Source organism: Papio anubis, chromosome 14 (genome assembly GCF_008728515.1).
Source record: "Papio anubis isolate 15944 chromosome 14, Panubis1.0, whole genome shotgun sequence".
NCBI lineage: Eukaryota > Metazoa > Chordata > Mammalia > Primates > Cercopithecidae > Papio > Papio anubis.
In genome coordinates, this window is record NC_044989.1 from 28,097,315 (window position 1) to 28,119,835 (window position 22,521).

Consider the following 22,521-nt stretch of genomic DNA (forward strand, 5'->3'; position numbering starts at 1 on the left):
CTGTTTTTTATGTTAATGCTCTTTGTGTACTCAAAATTATTAGCCTACTAGAAGATCATGAAGAAATTCTCCTGTGTTTTCTTCTGGAAGCTTTTGTTTTGGCACATAGGCCTGTGATCCATCTCAGATTAATTTTTGTATGTGATATGAGGTAGATGCCAAGGTTAATTTTTTGTTCATATGTATCCAGATATTACAACACCATTTGTTGAAAATACTTTTCTTTCCCTATTGAATTACCTTTACATCTTTGTCAAAAGGCAACTGACCACATGTGAGTGGATCTATTTCTGGATACTCTATTCTGTTCCATTGATAGGTTTGTATACCAATATTTCTTGAAATCAGGAAAGGTATCCAAGCTTGTTCTTTTTAAAGATTGTTTTGGCTTTTCTAGGTCCTTTGCATTTTCATATATCTTTTAGAATCAGCTTGCCAATTCTCACCTCTCCCCACCCCCCCACCCCCATAAAAGCCTGCTGATCGACAAGGGAAGAATTGACATTTTTATAATATTGAATCTTTTATAATACTGAATCAATGAACATGGTTTTAGTTTCTCAGAAATTTTTAAAATATTTCAATGTAGAAGTCTTGAAATATTTTTACATGTTTTCCCTTTTTTTTTTGAGACAGAGTCTTGCTCTGTTGCCCAGGCTGGAGTACCGTGGCACAATCTTGGCTCACTGCAAACTCCGCCTCCCAGATTCAAGAGATTCTTGTGCCTCAGCCTCCCGAGTACCCAGGACTACAGACATGTGCCACCACACCCAGCTAATTTTTGTATTTTTATTTTTTATTTTTTTGAGACAGAGTTTCGCTCTTGTCACCCAGGCTGGAGTGCAATGGCACGATCTTGGCCCACCGCAACCTCTAACTCCCAGGTTCAAGCAGTTGTCCTGCCTCAGCCTCCCTAGTAGCTGGGATTTCAGGCGCCCACCACCACGCCTATCTAGTTTTTGTATTTTTAGTAGAGATGGGGTTTCACCATGTTGGCCAGGCTGGTTTCAAACTCCTGCCTTCAGGTGATCCACCTGCCTCAGCCTCCCAAAGTGCTGGGATTACAGGCATGAGCCATTATGCCCAGCTGATTTTTGTATTTTTAGTACAGACAGGGTTTCGGCATGTTGGCCAGTCTGGTCTCGAACTCCTGGCCTCAAGCAATCCACCTGCCTCGGCCTCCTGAAGTGCTGGCATTACAGGCATGAGCCACTGTGCTCCACCCGTTTTTGCTTTTATTGTAAATTATATAAAAATATAAATATAAAATATTTATAAATATATAAAAATATAAACATAAAATTAAAAAATATTTTCTAGTTGTTTGTTGCTGGTATATAGGAATACAAATGATTTTTCTATATTGGCATGGCGTCCTGTGACATTGCTAAATTCACTTATTACTACTAAAGTCTAATAGTTTTTTTATAGATTTCTTATAATTTCTTTTTTCTTTTTTTGGAGACGGAGTCTCACTCTGTCACCCAGTCTGGAGTGCAGTGGCGTGATCTTGGCCCACTGCAACCTCCGCCTCCCGGGTTCTAGCAATTCTCCTGCCTCAGCCTCCTGAGTGGCTAGGACTACAGGCACATGCTGCCACACCAGGCTAATTTTTTGTATTTTTTTTTTTTAGTAGAGATGGAGTTTTACCATGTTGCCCAGGCTGGTGTCAAACTCTGAGCTCTGGCAATCCACCTGCCTTGACCTCCCAAAGTGCTAGGATTACAGGCATGAGCCACCACACCCAGCCTATAATTTCTTACATAAATAGTCACCCCTTATGCTAACAGCTTTACTTCTTTCTTTCCAATCTTTATGTTTTTCTATTTCTTTTTCCACCTACTGGCACTGAATAGGATCTCCAGTACAATTTTTTACATAAGTGATAAGAACAGAATCTAGCTGTATGTTTCTCTATTAAGGTTGATGTTGAGGTTTTACATAGATGTCTTTATCAGATTAAAGAAATTCTTGTGTTACTACTTTGCTAAGAGGTTTTTTTTTATTGTGAATGGGTGTTGAATTCTATAGATTGCTTTTGCTGCATCTTTTGACATTGACATAATCGTGTGCTTTTTCTTTATTCTGTTAGTGTGAATTACATTATTTAGTTTTTGCTTGTTGAACCAACCTTGCATTCCAAAGATAAACCCTTCTCAGTCGTGATTTTATCCTTTTTTATATTATTAAATTTGATTTGCTAAAATTTTAAGATTTTTACATCTACATTTATGAATAATATTGGTCTAAAATTTTTTGTTTGTCCTTGTCAGGTCTTTGATATCAGTACTATGCTGGCTTCATTAAATAAACTGGAAAGTATTCCTTCTTCCCTTGTTTTCTGAAAGAGTTTGTGCAGATTTCTTCCTTGTTTTCTGAAAGAGTTTGTGCAGATTTAGTATTATTTCTTTCCAAATGTTTGGTAAGGTTTCCTTTGTGTGAAAAATACTTAGTGTCTTTACTAAATGTAGGGATATTCAGATTGTTGTATTTCTTCTTGTGTTCGTTTTAGCAAGCTAGGTTTTTAAATAAGAAATTGATCCATCATGTCTAAGTTGTCAAAGGGATTGGCAGTACATGGTTTCTAATGTCTTCCTTTTCAAGTTTCTTAGAGTAGAAGCTTAGGTCACTGATTTTAATCTTTTTTATTTTTTTAATATAAAATTACTCTCTACGGATTGCTTAAGCTGCATTCCACAAAGTTTTGTATGTTGTTTTTCATTATTATTTTATTAGAAATATTTTCTGATTTCCCTTGTGATTTCTTCTTGAACCATGGGTTATTTATAATTGTGCTTCTTGAATTTCAAGTGTTTAGAAAGATTTTTCTAAATATCTTGTTATTGATTTATAGTTTAATTTGATTTTGGTCAGAGATCATAACCTGTATGATTTCAAGCCTTTGGAATTTGTTGAGAATTGTTTTGTAGACCAGCATGTGGTCTATCTTGATAAATATTCCATGTAAACCTGAAAAGAATGTGTGTCCTGCAGTTTTGGGGTATAGTGTTCTATATATACATTAACTAAGTTAAATTACTTGTTAGTGTTATTCAAATCTTTTAGCTCTTTACTGGTTTTTTATATCTATTATATCAGTTATTAAAATGAGGTATTAACATTTTCACCTGTGGGGTTTTGGATTTGTCTGTTTCTCCCCTTAGTTCTGCTAATTTTTGCTTTTTATATCTTAAAGGTTTATTTTTAGATACATATTTAGAATTGTTAGGTTTTCTTAATAAATTGGTCCTTCTATCATTATGAGATGACTCTTTATTTCTGGCAGTATTCTTTGACTTGAAATCTGCTTCATTTGATATTAAAATTGTTACACCAGCTTTCTTCTGTGTATTTTTTGCATGGTATATATTTTTTTTATCCTTTCTTTATCCTATCTGTGTCTTTATATTTGAAGAAAACCTTTTGTAGACCTTGGGTTTTTTTAATCTAGTCTTAACATGTCTACCTTTTAATTGGTGTATTTCTTTTTTTTTTTTTTTTTTTGAGATGGAGTCTCGCTCTGTTGCCCAGACTGGAGTGCAGTGGCGTGACCTCGGCTCAGCACAACCTCCACTCACGGCAACCTCCGCCTCCTGGGTTCAAGCAATTCCCTTGCCTCAGCCTCCTGATTAGCTGGGATTACAGGCTCGCGCCACTATCACCTGGCTAATTTTTGTATTTTTAGTAGAGATGGGGTTTCACCATATTGGCCAGGCTGGTCTCGAACTCCTGACCTCGTGATCCACCTGCCTCGACCCCCCAAAGTGCTGGGATTAGATGCATGAGCCACCGTGCCCGGCCTTTTTTTTTTTTTTTTTTTTTTTTTGAAACAGAGTCTTATTCTGTCACCCAGGCCGGAGTGCAGTGGCGTGAGCTTGGCTCACTGCAACCTCCACCTCCCTGGTTCAAGTGATTCTGCTGCCTCAGCCTCCCAAGTAGCTGGGACTATAGGCGCACGCCACCACACCTGGCTATTTTTTGTATTTTTAGTAGAGACGGGGTTTTGCCATATTGGCCAGGCTGGTCTCAAACTCCTGACCTCAAGTGATCCACCGGCCTTGGCCTCCCAAAATGCTGGGCTTACAGGCATGAGCCACTGCACCTGGCCTTAACTGGAGTATTTCGTTTATTTATACATGTAATATAAATAATAAGCTTACTGGGTTTAAGCCCTACAGTCTTGCCATTCATATTTTCGGTTTGGGGGATTTTTTATTCCACTATTCTTTTCTTCCTGTATTCTTTCAGTTTATTCAAGTATTTTTTAGTTTACCATTTTCTCTTCTGTTGGTGTGTTAGCTATATTTCCTTGTGTATTTTAGTCATTTATACACTAAAAATACACCCTTAACTTACCACAGCCTACCATGAATTAATATTATAATGCTTCCTGTATAAACAGTGTAGTCATCTGTATACTTTCTATTTACCTTTGTGCTATCATATTCACACACTTTCAGTCTTCGTATTTTATGAAGTCCACAATACATTGTTATTACTTTGGCTTTTAATAGTCAACTACCTTTTAAAGAATTCAAGAAAAAAAATTACATTCCATCTTACTCTGTAGTTTTTCAATAAATGTAATAAAGAATCATTTCCTCTCCAAAAAAAAAAAAAAAAAACCTATTTAAAATGACTTCCTCCAAACAAGCCATCAAAGTGGTTATATCCAACCTATAGGCAGAGGATATTGAAATTGGCAGTCATCAAGAAAAGAAAACGATACCTACATGACATCCAGGTGCCTCTATCTGCCCTGTGGACTTCTTTCACAGTGGCCCTCACACACTTTCATGGGATCGTCAACTGCAGCCCTTCAAGGGTTGTAATGCAGAAATTCTTAGTACGCCTCATACAGATTACAAAAACTGAGGCTCAGGGTGATTAATTGACTTGCCCAAGGGCACACAGCTGGCTTCTAGAGGAGTGAGGGTTCAACATAGGTCCTCATTTTCAAATGATGGCACCAAAAGTGAAAAAAGAAGTTCTTGGCCTCCCAAAGCTGAATCCAAAGCAAACGCTTTGAAGGCCAGGAAGGCAGTGCTTAAAGATGTCCACAGCCACAAAAAGAAGATCCGATCCACATATGACCCACCTTCCGGTGGCCCAAGACAGTGTGGCTCTGGAGGCAGCTGAAATATCCTTGGAAAAGCACTCCCAGGAGAAGCAAGCTTGAGCAATAATTCATCATCAGGTTCCCCAAGCACTGAGTCAGCCATGAAGAAGATAGAAGACAACAACACAACTTGGGTCCATTGTGGATGTCAAAACCAACAAGCACCAGATCAAACAGGCTGTGAAGAAGCTCAGTGACACTGATGTGGCCAAAGCCAACACCCTGATCAGGCCTGATGGAGAGAACAAGGCATATTGGGATCATCTAAACTGAATCCAGCTAGTTAATTCTAAATATATATCTTTTCACCATTTAAAACCAAAACAAAAACACAGGTCCTCTGACCCTTCTGCACATCCACACCCAGGCAGACGGAAACAGTTCCATACTCTTTTTACCATGTGTCTGAGGCTCTCGCCTCATACAGAGAGGAAATGCATGAGGCAGTGAAGAGCACTGACCATAAAGTCAAGACAGCTGGGTTTAAACCTGTCTCTGCCACTCATAGGCTCTGTGACTTTGGGCAAATTCCTAATTTCCCTGAGTCTTTGTTTCCTTGTCTATAAAATGGTGAAGCCTACTTCAGAGGGTTATGATGGGTATCACCTGGGGTGTATGATTTTCTGTGTTGCTAATTTAAAAACTATCATAAATTAACTCTTTTAAAACACCCCTAGTTATTAATCTCACAGTTTCTGTGGGTTAGGGGTCCCACACAAGACGCCTGGGTTCTCAGTTCAGGGTTTTAGGCAACTAAAATCAAGGCTTTGTCTGGGGCTGCAATCTCACCCCTGAAGCTTATGCTTCTCCTTCAAGCTCTTTCAGTATGTTGGCAGAGTTCAGTTCCTTGTGGTTGTAGGACTGAGGCCCCTGTTACCTTGCCACTGTCAACTGCAGACCACCTTCAGCAACTAGAGGCTGCGTGCATCCTCTGCCATGTGGTCCCCTCCATTTTCAAGCCAGTAGTGGTGCATCAGATCCCTCTTATATTTTGAATATCTGCCTTCATGTCTCTTCTGCTAGTCACAGATTTAAGGGCTACCCATCTTAAAGTCATCTGTGCCATATAACAAAACCTGTTTACCAGAATGAAATCCATCATATTCACAATCCTGGGGATTACACAGAGGATGGAGAATCTTGGGGGTCATGTTAGAATTCTGCCTACTACATGGGATAATGTCAGTGAATTGTCCAGCATAAGGTCTAGTATATGGTAAGAATTTGATCATTTTTAGCTATCAGCAGCAACATCCCTAGAGAAAAATAGAGATTTTAAAATTAAAAACAGAGTCAATATTGATACCATCATATGTACCCCAGTAAACAGTCCCTTAACCTCGGTGACTTGGCTAGCTCCCAAAGTTTAAGGCCACCCCATTAATGGACTGTCATCCCCTGTGGTTGTATCTTCTTGGTACCAGCATAACCAGCTGAAAAGTGGAAAAATTCCAACTCCATCCTTGCTTAGTCTACGTAAAACCAAACATTACTTTAAAAAAATAAAAAAAGGCTCACACCTGTAATCCCAACACTTTGGGAGGCTGAGGTGGGCAGATCAGGAGGTCAGGAGATTGAGACCATCCTGGCTAACACAGTGAAACTCCGTCTCTACTAAAAATACAAAAAAATTAGCCAGGTGTGGTGCGGGCACCTGTAGTCCCAGCTACTCGGGAGGCTGAGGCAGGAGAATGGCATGAACCTGGAAGGCGGAGCTTGCAGTGAGCCGAGATCACGCCACTGCACTCCAGCCTGGGCAAACAGAGCGAGACTCCGTCTCAAAAAAATAAATAAATAAATAAAATAGCTTATTAGTCAACACATGGGAGTAATTCATTATGAACCTCCTAAAATCATTTGTTGTTTCCCTTCTTCCCTCAAGGTCACAAAGGGACATTATTTTCTTATTTAAAAACTTATCCAAACCCTCTGAAAGCAGTTCATAATTGCTTATATGTTGCTGTTCACCATGCATACTTCTAAATTTTTTTATCTCGTTATCTTTGCGGAATCACTTTTGCAGGAAAAATTCTTTCAAGAATCTTTTAAAAGTGTACATTCCAGGCTATTTCAATTATTTTTCATCGTTAATACATTACTTAATATTCCCAAAGACACTGTTTTCTTTGAACTTCTCATTAGCTGCCAATGCTTCAATTTGGTCTCATGCATTAGTCCTCTAAATAAAACAGATTAAAAAGTAGATATTTTCCCCTTGATTGAAGAAAAGAAGGTAGACGTCCCACCCGATGTGCTCTTCATTGACACCGCCTTCCTTGTCTTCTGAGGCCCTGCTGGCCCCCCTGCGACTCCATGGAGCCCAGTGTGGAAATCCCAGTTCATGGTCCTAGGATCCCTGAGGCCTGAGAATTCCTAGGGGACTAGGGTAGAGCTAGAGGAGGGCTGTTCATGAAGAAGTATAAGAGGTTATAATATGAGCCCATTTGTGTGTTTGTCTCGCCAGGAATTAATCACTGCTGTCTTCTTCACTCCCTGCTGGTAGCTCCTTAAGGCAGCTCACATGATGCTTTGTCTCTGCTGAGACTTCATTACAGAGTCGGGCTTCTCTCTGCAGCCCCTGTGCCCTGTGAGCTGGCCCGAAGGAGTCTGGGCTGAACCAGCTTTGGAGCCCCAGTAGCAGTGCGCTTCCCATCCAGACACCACTCACTATTAGGGAAAAACCTGATAGAGACTTTTCAACACTCTCTCCCCCTCATCACTACTCACTCCCCGACCTGTCCCTCCCCTTCATGGCGTACTCCTGGAACTCCCATCTGGTACCCAAGGGTTGGGCAGGGCAGGGGGCAACAAGAAGGTCAGAATCGTGGCTAGCTGGAATTGGTCACCCCTCACATTCCCTCTGCACGTGGGGAGCAGCTGCAGAACAGAGCCTGCAGAAGGCAGTGCGCTGGGGTAGGCAAGGGACCAGGACTGGGCTCCCAGGAAGCTCCGCACCGTGGGACCCACTGGGGAGCAGACTTCCGCGGCAGAGCCTGCAAGCCCAACTGGTGCTACGATTCGTGGGTTTTCTTTTTTTCTTCTGTTTTGCCCTGAGTTTCCTAGGAATAGTTCGCTTTCAAAAATCCCAACCTCATCTCAGCCGAACTCCCCACAAGAGAGATGAGGGAATTTTCCAGGCCCAGGCCAGCATAGCTTGGGTGATCAGAGCCCCCGAGAAGATAATAAAGTCAGTGCTGGTGAGCGACACAGGAATTGGGGACTGAGGTCACCAAGGCCTTCCATTCCACACGGACTGGGTTCCCGCATGAGCAAGCTCACCCGTCCCTCCTGGGCCTTTTCCTTATGGGGTTTAGAAGTAGAGCTGTGAAGAGAAAAGCAAATCATCTAAATAACATGAAATTATTGGATCCTTGAACTCTCAAAGAGAATCCCTTTGAAAAGTGTCTTAAAGGGGTTTGGTTTGTTTTTCCTTACAGAAGAGAGAGCAACAGAGATGGGGAGGAATCAAGCTCTGCCTGACATCCAGGCATCCTCTCCAAATTGCGTAGGTCAGTGAGAACGTGGTATTTATTAGAACCTGACATCTGTTGCAGTGAAATGATAAGCTCCATTAAAAAGCCTGGCCATCAATTACTGCTAATACAGCCCTCATCCCAGAGGAAGCCACTCACCATCCTCTCAGCCTGTGCAGACCAGGCTGCACCAGGCACGGAGTGTTTACAGCGCAGCTGAGCCTCCTGGCTCCCCTGGGGGAGGGGCGGCAGGTAAATCCCTTCTGCAGGTCCCCTCAGGCCATCTCTTCCTAGGCCCTCCATCTGTATTCCTTTGGTTCCCCTGGAAGCTTCTCTGAGAGCTGTTTTAAAGACTGCACCCCCTGTTCATCCTGCTTTCTCAGTGGAAAACAGTGTTAGGGCTTTTGTTCTGGCTTCTTCAGTCACATGAGCCAGAAGAAGCTATGCTGAACTCCGCTTATCAGGATAGTCACACAGAAAGAGTAACTGGGCTGGGCGTGGTCGCTCACGCCTGTAATCCCAGTACTTTGGGAGGCCGAGGCAGGTGGATCACCTTAGGTCAGGAATTCAAGACCAGCCTGGGCTACATGGTGAAACCCCGTCTCTACTAAAAATACAAAAATTAGCCAGGCATGATGGTGGACGCCTGTAATCCCAGCTACTCAGGAGACTGAGGCAGGAGAATCACTTGAACCGGGGAGACAGAGCTTGCAGTGAGCCAAGATCATGCCACTGCACTCCTGCCAGGGTGACAGAGCAAGACCCTGTCTCAAAAATAAAAATTTAAAAAAAAAAAAAAAAAAGAGCAACTGGAAGGTCAGCACATCTTTGTCGGGAAAAATAACTTAGTTGTGCCCTTTCAGGAACAATTGAGTGTTCAGGCTTCGGTTCCAATTACCCCGCCAGCCACTGGGGAAGTGTTTGGGATCACCAAGGACAGCAACTTCCTTGCTTGTGAGTTAGGGTCACGTATTCTCTTTCCTGGAAAAATAGACAGATGCCCTATAGAGTCAGAAAGGAAAGGGTAGAGCAGCTGGTTTGGGATTTTTCTAATAAACCATAGTAGGAACATACGCTATTAATGGAATCAGAGTTCCTTTTGAACAGTTGGGGGAAGAAACATACAGTAAGTCAAGAAAAAGCAAAGGATAATGGCCTGGGAGTCAAGTGACCTGAGTCTCATCTAGGGACCATTATTAATTTCCTGCGCGATCATGGGAAAGACACGTCACCTCTCTGGATTTCAGTACCCTCCTCTGAAAGTACTGGGCTAGTACCCACCTGGTAATCACTAAGCTCTAATATATTTCTGGAATTTTAAGTGAAAATTGTTTAAGGTAGCTGAGCATACTTTTTTATTCATGTTGAGAAACTTCCATCTCTGTTGCCAGAGGTCAGACACAAATTGAAAACATTACTAAATGGAATTAAGTACATCATGTACGTGATACTTTTTTGTACAGCTCGTATCTGATATTTATAGAACACTTCAGTTGCAGAACGTGCACACATATGCCCTGAACACACACCCAGTAAAATAATTCTAGATGCAATGCATTTTCAGATGTCAAGTTAAAACAGCTTCTTGGGAATTAGGCTTGACTGTTCAGATGTGTGTGTTAGTTTCTGACAGGTGCCGCCAGGGCTGCTCAGGGCTGTCATGTGTGGAGTCCAGCCAAGGCAGGAGTGCCAAGCCGCTTGTTTCTATCACTTCTCATTAAGGCATGAATTCTAGAAAAAAGGGAAGCATCAAAGAACAATCAGGATTGTCCATTGTGTGCATATCGTAATGACAAGCAGAGGCCTTGCTTCTGCAGAAACAAGATTCTGTCTTGTCTTTTGTCAGATCATTCAGCACAAGGGCCACCTGTGAAAATGAACTAGATTCATGCCTTATTAAAGTAGAGGATTTACAGAGGTGAGCAAAAATGGGAGGCAGGTACCATCCAGCTCACTATATACAGAATATGTACGAAGCACTGGAGACTACCACACACACGTACACACACATAGTTTGAAGAGCCCCAACTCAAAGCCTACTGATTGCATTTCTGGAATGGTCTATCACTCCTTGAGATTCCATTCTGACAATGAGGCTATCCATGGCATTAACTACTCAGAAGACTGAGTACAACTCAGAATTGCAAAGCAGGAAGTTATATAGTTCTTCTAAAAATCAAAACTAAAATTTAGAAAACTCACTGGGGCAGTTACCTCTACTCCACTGTCCTGCAAAATCCACAACCAACAGCAGAGATAAGTTGGGTGATTAAGCAGGAATGCATCCTAGGAAGCTAAGTGTGACAGTGGGGGCCAGCCACAGAACATGGAACGTGGAAGGAATCTTCGAGATCATGTCGTGCAGCCAGGTCCAAATATGGTAAACATTAACCATTGTGACAGACATTCAATGAAATAATCGATATAGACCCTTAAGCAGGGCGATTGGCCTAGAGTTGACTTTCAGTTCATCATTTTCATTTCCTAGAAGAATTTGTGCAAGGCATACAGTACCAAGATTAGAACCTTATGCCCCTGATTACTGGTCCAAAGCCCAGCCCAAGCCACCTCTGACCTCCTACCTTTCCCCTCTTTCCTGCTCCCTTGCCCACAGGAACAGCACAGAGCTGTCAAGGGCAGGAGTTTAGCCTGCACCGTGTACCCATCCACCTACCACGGAGTGGCCTGACATGGGCACCTTCTTCCTAGTGGCTCACCCAGGAGGCTGAAGGCCTCTGTGTCCATGGGGAAAACCCAGGGTGTTTGTGAGCAGCAATAGCTCTGCTGAGAGTCTAAAAACCAAGTACTTTTAAGAGAAGGTAACTTGCTCCTGTGGCCAGACTTATTATTAGCATCCATGGGCAAAAGAGAAGAAGGAGTATTGTAATGGAACACGCCGAAGGAAAGACATCACTGTACTGCTGCCTCCAAAGCAGCAGGGAGGCTGCACATTGAGAAGAGGACAGAAAATTCCAGTGACTCCTATTTTCCCAGACAGACAGAACCTCTGGCACTTAGTCATGCGTAATGGAAAATCGATGCCAAGAAAGCAGAAGTGGAGTGGGGGTGAGCTAGGGTAGTCTGTAATCCAAAGTCACTTCTGAGGAAAAAAAGTAGTTTGTCTCCTTGTGTGCCATGGGTGGGCAGGGCCTTGGCCCTCGGAAGAACAGGCTTTACAGCAGCCATGATTGTGAGAATTGGGCAGAACAGTGGTTTCCTCAAGTTGATCCAGAAGCAGCTAGTAAGCCTACAGTCTGTGTGTAGCTGCAGTTAAGTTACTGCTCAATCTCTTCAGCAAACGTGTAAGAGCTCACTATATACAGAATATGTACAAAGCACTGAAGACTAACACATACACACACATTTTGAAGAGCACTAACTCAAAGCCTGCTGATTGATTTCTGGAATGGTCCATCACTGCTTGAGATTACATTCTGACAATGAGGCTGTCCACGGCATTAACTACTCAGTAGACTTAGTACAGTCCAAATTGCAAAGCGGGAAGCTATGTAGTTCTTCTAACAATCAAAATCAAAATGTAGAAAACCCCAAATTTGCATTATTGATCATTTGGGGGACTGGATAAGCCTTAAACTGTCATTATTCCAGGTATCTAGAAAAGTGAGCATTACAGGAACATGCATATTTTCTCACAATAAACGATGGGACACCCAATCCCTCCTGATCACCTTATAGACAATAATAATTTTTAAATGTATTGAATAATAACAATACACCAGCATAGCTCTAAATGCTTTATGTTTTTTAATTTCTGTAATTCTCGTAACAACCCTATGAGCTAGGTACTGCCATTACACCTGTTTCACAGATTATGAAGTTGAGGCCCTGCAAAAGGAAGTGACGTGTTCAAGGTCACAGAGTAACTTAGTGTAGGAACTGAGCATATACCTTGGCTTTCCCAGCTTTTAGGTTGGTTTTGTACTACACCACCTCTTTTCCTCAGATTAATGGTCTGAGTTATCCCAGATTTACCAGGCAGCTAAGCTCAGCTCTCTGTTTAGAAATGCAGGGTTTAGGCTGTTTGCCTTGGTTGACACTCAGGTTTGGCATGCCCCAGTGTGGATTTGTAGTGGCTAACGTTGAATTAGATTTTGCCCACATCACTAGCCTAGATCACTTTTCCCATTCATTCATTCAACAAATGTTTATTGAATTCAAAGTAGGTGTTAGATACGATGTTAAGTGATATGTAAGATACAGTCCCTGCTTTCAGTGAACTAGAGGAGGGATGAGAATTGCACATAGATTCTTCTCTTTAAGGTGGTGATGTGCAGGGAAAGAGCACTAGGAGTCAAGGAGAAGAGATTATGTCTGTTTCCTGAAACCTAGGAAGCTGAAATTGGAGGCTGGGTAGGATTTGATGTGCAGAGAGGGGAGGACACTCCTCCAGAGGAAACAGAGTGCACAAAGTCCCAGAAGATGGGACGCATGGGGGTTTCGGTAGGTATGCCAGTGTCCGCTGAAGACAAGAGCAGTAGATAAGGCAGGAAAGAAAAGAAAAGAGAAAAGAAGGAAGGGAGGGAGGGAGGGAAAAGAAAGAGAGAAGGAGAGAGAGAAAGAAAAAGAAAGAAAAAAAGGAAAGGAAGCAAGGAAAGAGGAAGAAAGGGAGGGAAGGAAGGGAGGAATGAGAGGAGAGGGGAGGGGAGGGGGGAGGGACAGGAGAGGGGAGGGGAGGGGAGGGGAGGGGAGAGGAGAGGAGGGGAGGGGAGGGGAGGGGAGGGGAGGGGATTCAGGGTACAGAGAACATGCCCTCTGGAATCAGACCGGCTGGAATTCAAGTCCTTGTTCAACCACTTTCTAGTAGGGTTGGTTGGTCTGTTTGTTTGTTTGTTTTTAAATCTCTGTGGGCCTTGACTTTCTCACAGAGGATTGTGTTAAATGCTGAAATGATTGTAAAATGCCTGGCATATTGTTAGTGTTCACCATGCTAAAACATTTGATCTTTTTTTTTTCTGTAGGCAATAAGGTATTTCTTTGTGTATGTGGTGTTGTTGTGTTTTTTTATTTGTTTGTTTCTTTTTAGAGACAGGGTCTCACTCTGTTGCCAGGCTGGAGGACAGTGGTGCAATCATAGCTCACTGCAGACTTGAACTCCTGGGCTCAAGCGATCCTCCCACCTCAGCCTCCCAAGTAACCAGGGTTGCAGGTCCATACAACAGCACTGGGCTAATTTGTTGTTGTTGTTTTTTTTTTTAGAGATGGGGTCTCGCTATGTTGCCCAGGCTGGTCTTTAACTCCTAGGCTGAATCAGTCCTCCCATGTCGACCTCACAAAGTGCAGGGATTACAGGCATGAGCAACCTCACCCAGCCAGGTTTTTTGTAAGTTTACAGATTGCATATTGGTATAATGATCTGCTGTGGTGTTGATATGTAAATCATAATAGATCCTCCTTGACCTTGGAAATATTAATAAACACAGTTAAAAACTAAGGGTCACACTCATGGAACACTGTAAAGGAATGTTTGGCTTGGGTTCTTTCACCCCTTCTTTGCCACCTCGATGCCCAGGGCTTTTAGAGACCCCACTCTGGATCTTCAGTTAGAATTGCCAGATTTAGCAATTAAAAATGCAACGTGTAAAGTTGCACTTAAATTTCAAGTAAACAACAAATAATTTAGTGTGAGTATGCGCCATGCAGTATTTAGGACATACTTATACTAAAAAGTGGTTTATCTGACATTCAGATTTAACCAGGCATCCTGTATTGAGGGGCAGGTCAGGAATCAGCTGGAACAAACCTGTTCCCCATATTTGGGGAAAGAGGCTCACCTGCCTGCTAGCCTTGTCTCTCAGGTGATAAAGGCTCCACGCAACAGGCTTTGAGCAGGGCCTTCCAATCACTTCCTAGGCAGAGACATCAAATCTGATGGGTCCCACTGTGCATGTTTTGGAGTGGGAGTGGGGGTGGGAATGGGGGTGGGGTGGGAATAGGGGTGGGGTGGGGGTGCAGCAAGGAAGAATGTCTTGCCCCAGCCTTCACATATCCTCAGCCCCCTCTGTCTGGGCAAGAACATGCATCAGCCTTTCCATCCTCCAACTTAAAGACTTTATGGGGGATTTTCTTTGCTTTCTTCAGAACATTCCCACAGACAATCGGTAGAATGAAGACAGCCTTTGTGGTCTGAGAACGTGTCTCATAGAATACGAGCACATCTCAGGGCAGAGCACCCTCTTCAGGTTTCCTCCAGGAACATCGCTCACAGCGGGAACTTGAGTTGTCCCTTGTGGGGAGGTACGTGTGTGAGTGACTTGACACAGCCATCCACACGTGATGGTAACGACTCAGTGCCCTGTGCCCTGGCAATCTCAGGATCATGATATTGGAGCTAGAAAGATAATCCAGCTGCTTCACTTTAGAAATGAAACAAGGGAGAATTCTGCCCAAGGTCACAGATTTTGAGTCTGAACTCAGGTCTAGGTGTCTGTCTACTACTTTGGGCTCTCCAATAATAGCTCAGGGGATCGGAGAATTCTCAGCACCCTTGTTGGTTGATTTCTGGTTATTTTCACTGGATTACCCGATGAATATCCCCCAGACCCCCACTTGGCTGCGTGTCCTCCGGCACTGCCATGCTCAGCTTTATGCTTTGACCCTCGTCTCCTAAAAGCGAGCGGCACCACTGCTGCTAGGAGCCAATGGCACTTTCTCTACCAGCCTACTCATGGCTGTCCCCATTAGTGCCTCCTCACTGCTTTCTTTGCCCCACCCTGACCAGGCATCCTGCAGTTGAGATGGAAAAATCCAATTCAGAGCAGATAGCTTTTCACCTCGGTTTCAGGGGAATAATTCATCCACGTAACATGAGGTAAAAATTAAAACAAAGCGGGGCGTAGGTTCAAGCAGAATAGCACCCTTGGGCTTAAGAGTGACTTTGACCTATTCCTCCCAGACTAGAAAAATTATCTGGCTGCCAGAGAGTTCTTAGAGGAATCACTTTGTTCAATGGTGTCACTGGCAAGGTGGTATTAACCTTAAGACCAGCTTTATCTGAACACTGAAGGCAAACCTGACTGTGCAGGCAGGGCCAGCCCACATGGAAGCCCAGGGCAGCGATCATGGGATCTTCCACTCTTTTTATTTTCTTATTCTTGCCACAACCTGTCATGAGACCAAGAAAACTTGTTTTGAAAATGCTTGACAGCCAAAACAACCTGTTCTCAGCCCTGGATGAGAGGGCTTGTCCTCTCTGACCACTTACGTACTGTTAGAGGTTTGACTAGCTGCTGACTGGAAAACATGAATTTGCTGTTTTCTTCTCATATTGTTCACAGACAAGTGCCAGTGACTTTCCAGTTCCTGTTTCCCAGCCTTTTCTTCACCAGAGACATTTTAAGGTTGTGCCTGAGTCTAACTGATGAATGAACAGTAGCAGCATACGCTTACAGGCTGTGACCGATAGTTAGATCTCTGCAGGCTTAGCTGGATATGTAGGTTGTCTTTCCAGTCCCATTTGATTTTAACCTGTAGATTTAATCTGTGGATAGATTTTAACTTGTGATTTTCCACCTGCTTTTTGGTCCTCTCTGGTGAAGTTGGACATGTTAGTCAATCTCTCGTTATCCAAGCAGCCATTTTGACCTCTGCCTTGGTGGCTCTGAGGCTGGCAGTAGTATCTCTGTTCCTCCCACCAAGCCTTGAAAGTCAGGTCTTGGTCTTGGGTGGACCTCCAAATGGCCCTGTGACTGTGAAGGAGTGACCTCATCTCTTTTCCTCTGTAGGAGGAAGGGCTGGACTAGATAATGGATGGGCAAACAACAGCCTGAGGGCAAAGCTAGCCAGCTGCCTGGTTTTATAAATAAAGTTTTATTGCAACACAGCCACACCCATTGATTTACATATCATCTCTGGCTGTTATCACTCCAAGGCCAGAGTTGAATTGTTACAACAGAATACAGGTATGGCCTGCGAAGCTGCAAATATTGATTATCTGGTCCTTTACAGGAAGAGTTTGCTGATCCCTGAGCTAGATGAGCTCTAGGGTTTTCAAATCCAGCATTCTATGGCTCTTGAACTTGAGGCAATTCTTGACTAGGAAGAGGTCCTGGAATAGGGGCTCACTGGAAAGGGCCTCTCTCCATCCTGTAGTAGTTAGAAAACAAAGCATGCTTTGAGATTGTTGAACTTTACAAAGGGCGGGGCTTATTTTGCTGTATTTTTACAGTTTATTTTGCTGTGTGTCTGTATTTGTTTATTGGTCTAATGGCTCTGCTATGCATGGTGTCCACCAGTTTTGCAGAAAAGATATCCCAGCTGTGTAGGTCTGACTGTATTCAGTGGCATGGTTTGAGGTGGGACACCCATTTGTACTTGCCTGGAAGAGAACGCTGATTCTTCTGCTTGATAAACACGGCAGGAAAGGGAGCCAAATGCTGTCCTGGAGAACCTGTAGGGCTGCCCAAACTCTACCTCACCCCTGGGCTGTCTGTGTTTGCTTCCTTCCAATGGGATGGAAAAGATTAACTGTAAGCGGTGGGGTAGTGCAGTAGGCTGTGGCCAGGAGAACAAGAATGGGTTCTGAAGATGCCTTTTAAAATGCAGATTAGGAAGGAAGAAATCTTCACTTTCTTCCTGCAAAATCATCCAAACAAGGTTCTACTTTATAGAATTTGCATCCAGTGAAGTTCCCCATACCCATGTTAGTGCACCAGATGTGTGATAGGGAACCCAACACACAGAACTGAATGGTCTTCTCAGGGTCACCTTGGCCAATAAGAACCTCTGTGCAAACTAAGAAAAGGCTCCCACTTTGGGCTGGTGGAGTTAGCTTTAGGTAAAGAAGAAGCTGTCTATCTGAGCCTCTGTCCCTGGGTGAGCACACAGCTTAGCATGCAGAGCACAGGCTCAATTTCAGCCCCCACTTGCTCTCTTGGCCTGATGCCTTTGTGCGGGGCAGAAGCTGCACTTCCAAAAATGCACAGCCCCCTGCGCCCCTTGTACCTGGCATGTTAGAAGTCTGAGGGGTCCCCTCAGGGGCCTAGCTGGGCAACAACAGGTTAACTCTGCTTGACCTTGGTCTTTGAGGACACAGCGGACTAGGCTAGCCACCAGCACACCTCTTCATCCCTGTGCCCTTCAGCAGCACTGCAAGGCAAGTGTGACGGATTGGTGCCCCATGCTGCGAGCAGAGAGCTGGTCCTCTGGCTGCAGATGCCATAGGCCGCGCTGTAGGCCAGGTGCTTACGCAGGAGAGCCCAAGGCCTGGCTCCTCCTGCCAGCTTCAGCTCAGCTCAAGGAGTGCACATGATTTTCCACACGGTTCAACCTCAAAGGCAATACACTTGCAGCACAGGGAAATGTGCTCAGAGGTCCAGCATAGACAGGCTCACGGTGGGGGAACTGACCTCATCCCCGAGACACTGGGTTCCCCGCTGCGCAGTGTGCGCAGTGACGGCATTCCTCGGGACACCCACCCTTGGCAGGGAGTGTTGTCAGAATGGCTTGGAGAAGACTGATGAACTCTGTGGGTGCTGCAGCATTGTGGTCAGATCCGATTTCCACCGCTCAGTTCATGCTGGAAATTGTATTTGGGCCAGCCATATGGGCAAACTTTGAAAGACTCCTGTCCTACCCTTTCAATTCTGCATCTATCAGCGGTTCCCAGCAGCTCAGAGGCTAGAGGAGTGGGAAGAAAGAGGCAGTGAGCTGACAGCAACCCAGGACCAACATCTGCTTCCTGTCCCATTACTTGGTTTTAAGAGCCTACTGGGAACAAGAAGGAATGCAGTTCGTCCCTGTTGTGAGCCCCTGACATGTGCAGGGCACCCTGCTAAGGAACGGTTAGAGTCCGGCGCCCATAGCACTTCTTCTCTGTGACCTAGAAGGATGTGATGGGAAGGTAAAGGACAGTACCTGCATATCAGTGCAGTCACGCACACTGAGAAGCGCAGTGGGAGCCCAGTGAAGTCAACCTGGAAACATCTGTGCACATCAGGGCAGGACCGGAGCCCAGGGCCTGAGAGAAAGAAACTTGACTGCTGGCCAATGTCTCCAATTTCAGAAACTTACTACTCCACGTCGCCGGGCCCACGGTGATGGCCTCACATTTAGCTGCAGCCTGCTGTGGCCAGGCATAGGTTGGCAGCGTCACTCAGTGGGGTGCCTTCTAGTGGAACCTGGGTGCGCCCAGAGCCGTGCCCTTCCTCCTCAGCCTTAGCCCTCAGTGGCTGCAGAAGGCAGGAACACCCTCCAGGGCTAGCAGTGTGCTGTCTTCAGAACACAGGCTTGCAGCTTCCAAGTCCTGTTCTGCCTTTATCATGTGCCTGGCCTTGGGCAAGTTACTCCTCTCCAAGCCTGTTCCTTCATGTATATAGGGGGAGTAGAGTAATGGGATCGATTTCATACACGATTGTTGCTTGGATTAAAATGAGATTATTTTGAAAGCACATTATAAACTATAAAATAGCAAGTATCAAGTTAGTTAATTCACTTTGCATACATACCTGTTGGTACCAGACACTAGTTGGACAGTGTCCCCAGGAGATCCAGGCCCTTGTTAATAAGAGCTGTTCAGTAACTGTTTGATGAGTTAACATGAAACAAGAGGTCCTCAGTGTGTGTGTGTCTGTAGCTATGTGATGGCAGTGGAGGGCTGGGCAGGAAGGAAACCAAGGCTTGAGTTCTTACCATGTGCCTGGCACTGTTGCCTCATAACAACTACTGTGGGGTCACTGGAGAGAAACAGAGACTCGGGGACTTTTCCAGACACACAGCTAGTAAGTAATAGATCCACATTTGAATTCAGTTTTCTCTTACTCCAAAATCCACGTTCTTCCCACTTAATCAGATAGGGAATGATTGCCACGTGTTCTCCTTGCCACAGAATGACACCAGGAGGCTCCGTCTCTAACCCATGTTTCTTTTCCCAAGCATCCCCCAGATCTACAATCCAGGCCAAACCCAAGCCAAAAATGCTCACTCCAATTCTAGGCAGATAGGAATCGTGTGAAATCTAAGCAGAATGAGGCCGTGTCACCACTAGCCAAACCTCTTGTTCATACTGCGCAGGTTTTAGGAAAACAACAGCCTTTAATGCATGCTCGAAATTCCTTCCATGGTAAGCCACTGTGAGAAAAATCTCACCCAAACAATGTGCTCTTGGCAGAGGGAGGGCCGGTGTCTTTTCAGGCAAAAAGCAAACCAGCAGGGACCCAGAAATCACTCTAGGGAGTGTTGGTTTCCCCAGAAGATCTAGCTTTTTAAAAATAAACTTAGCAAAGGATTTCATTTGCCCCTCTGCCCCACCCTTGCCTCTCACTCCTTGGAGAGGAGGAGGATTGTGGAGTTCCTTGCCCTGGGTCAGTTCCCAGCTCAGCATTGATGCTTCCATTTCTCAAGTTTAGCACCAAATATTTATTCTGATAAAGTGGGTTTAGAAAAAGAAAAAAATCTAAATGGATTATTGTCTGACTTGGTCTCCAAAAACCAGTCCCTGCAATTGACAGTGGTTGCATGAACTTAAGAATAATAGATCCTTAGGAAGGAAGGCTGTTCATTCAGTCATTCAACAGAAAATGAGGGTACTTCGGTGTCACTGAGGTGCAGCCCCAGTGAAATGAACTCAGAAGCCTCCAGTGTTTAGACCACTGAGACTGGGGCAGAGTAGTCTGAAGTGCTGCATTGAAAGCTCGGCACTCCCCAGTGATGGAGCTTCCGGCTACCCCTACCACTCAGTTGACAAGTGTCCCTGAACTTCAGTGAAGTATAAGCCACCAAGCTCCGCCCAAGGGTGACCACAGAAGTAGACAACTTACGTACCAGAAACTTCAACCAGCAACCCCAGACAGTTATGTAGGATTGCTTCATTCCAGAGAGCAGAGCTGGCACCCGTGGGCAGGAGTTTCGAGGGGACAGATTCCAGTTCCGGAGAGAGATGAACCCTGTAAGTCTCAGAGGCGCCTTTAAGCAGCGCGCTCTCCATCATGACAGGTGTTCTGGCAGCGGCCGAGGATCACCCCCGAGGAGTGCTACTGCCTTGGACAAGATCCTGAGTCTCGCCCAATAGCAAGGTTCTCTGGTTAGCACCAAATGAGTGGCTCAACAATTGATGTTGTGGAGCTTCAGGGGCAGGACAAACAGTCATGGACTGTAGTTGGCGGCCCCAGGCCCCGATGCTTAGGCCAGGCCTTGAGGGTGGGGAGGTGTCAGGTAGGTGGGAGACCCCCAGCATGTTGCAGGCCCAGGAAAGCACACCTGACCTGCAGAGTAAAGGGGCTCCTGCTTAGCTGGCTGCCAGCCTCGCAAAGGGGAATTAATTATTGTTTGCGATGCAATTAAAATCCCCCAATGAAAGGCCTTGTATAAATGTAAATTATCATTATTGTCATTAAAGGGGCTAGACGTCTGGCCTGCTGGAGAATGCCCCCACATAGCTCTGAGCAGAAAAGAAAGCCAGCCCAAGGCAGGAAGTTTGCTCCTGTTCTTCCAAAGCAATAGCAGTAAGAAGGGGCAGGCCAGGGAGGGCTCAGCCTGTGGCTGTGAAAGCAGAGCTCCCCACTCTCATCCAGGGTTCGCATGCAGCTCTCTCTGCTCTGGGAGTCAAGCTGTGTGTGCCCGGAGGGCCAGGGCCCTGCCCCAATGCAGCCCCTTAGCCCTGCAGGAACCAGCCCATGACTAGCACAGGAGTGGCCCATGAACGTGTGAATGTTTAGTTGTCTGCTGATGTGAAGGGTGGAAGGAACATGAGCAGGATGGATATTGGCCAGCATTCTTGGGGTCCTAAGTCAGATCTGGAGACAAAGGGGAGATAGACGGCTCAGACCTGTGCAGCACCTCTGATGATGCTTATGGAGGCTCTTGAGGAAACCCCTCCAGCAAAGCACCGGGAGAGGTCATTTGTTAAATTACTGCTTCCACTTAAGAAACTGTCTCTGGCTAAAGTGGTTGGATTAATACCAAAGCAGAAATAATAGTAATGGATAATAGTATATTAGACCGAGCAGTGACCTCAGAAACCATCTCCTCACTTTGCAGATGAGGCATCCCTGGGGTACAGGGAGGTGAAGTGGCTTCTCCAAAGTGGCATAGCAGAGAAAAGCAGAGCTGGAATCACAGCTCAAGCTCCCCATGCCAAGTCCGCAGTTTGACTGTGCGGGATTGTGACACCTCCCCTGTGACAGCACTTCACAGAGATACTACTCCTCATCAACCCTAGGGAGTTTTAAGATGATCTTTATGTTACAGGAACCTTCTGGGCTTCCTTTGCTCTTCTGGGGCTCATTATTTGGAGCAAACATTTGTGGTCCCTCACATGTCACCTGGGTGGACCGCATGTACTCTGCTTCTTGCACTTCTTTTCCTTCCCCAGACACTCAGAGTAGCCTTCATTCTTCATTAGGATGCCCCAGCCCTTCCAAGAACCACATGGGCCCATGAGAGGGAGGTCGAGGTCATCCCTTTGGTCTCTTGTCATCACAGTCATAATTCTGCTGAAAAGCTACACAATGCAGGTCCCTAGATAAGAGCTAACAGCACCAGTCAATACCTGCAGACACACAGAGCTACCAGAGATAGGGCCATTTAGGGGGTCTTGTAGAACAAATGTAGGTGCAATGGGGATTGGCAGTAAGTAGCCCTCGAAATTCATTACTAAGCTGTTGGCAGCTCTAGGAAAGGTTTAAAGGGGGAGACTAAAATACTGCCACAATGAGGTTTGGGATGGGAGAGTGCATGAAATCAAAAAATTTTAGAAATTATTTATCTTACTCCCTTACTGCATAGATGAGAAAACAGCAGTTATTCACCATTATACGGCAGAGCCAGGGACAGAACCCAAAGCTCCCGACTCAGTGGACAGTACACTTTCCACTGGAAATCATGGTGGCATGGGAAGAATGTGCCCTTTGGAGTCAAACAGCTCTGGATTCCTAACTAGCATTGCCACCTATTAGCTGTGTGATCTTAGAAAAG

The 22,521-nt window shown here is 44.9% G+C and overlaps 1 protein-coding gene across 11 annotated transcripts in view; it reads left to right on the plus strand.

Moving 5' to 3' along the window:
• The window catches only part of BABAM2 (BRISC and BRCA1 A complex member 2), a 456,088-nt gene that overhangs the window by 418,850 nt on the left and 14,717 nt on the right, over positions 1 to 22,521 (plus strand). The window lies entirely within an intron of this gene.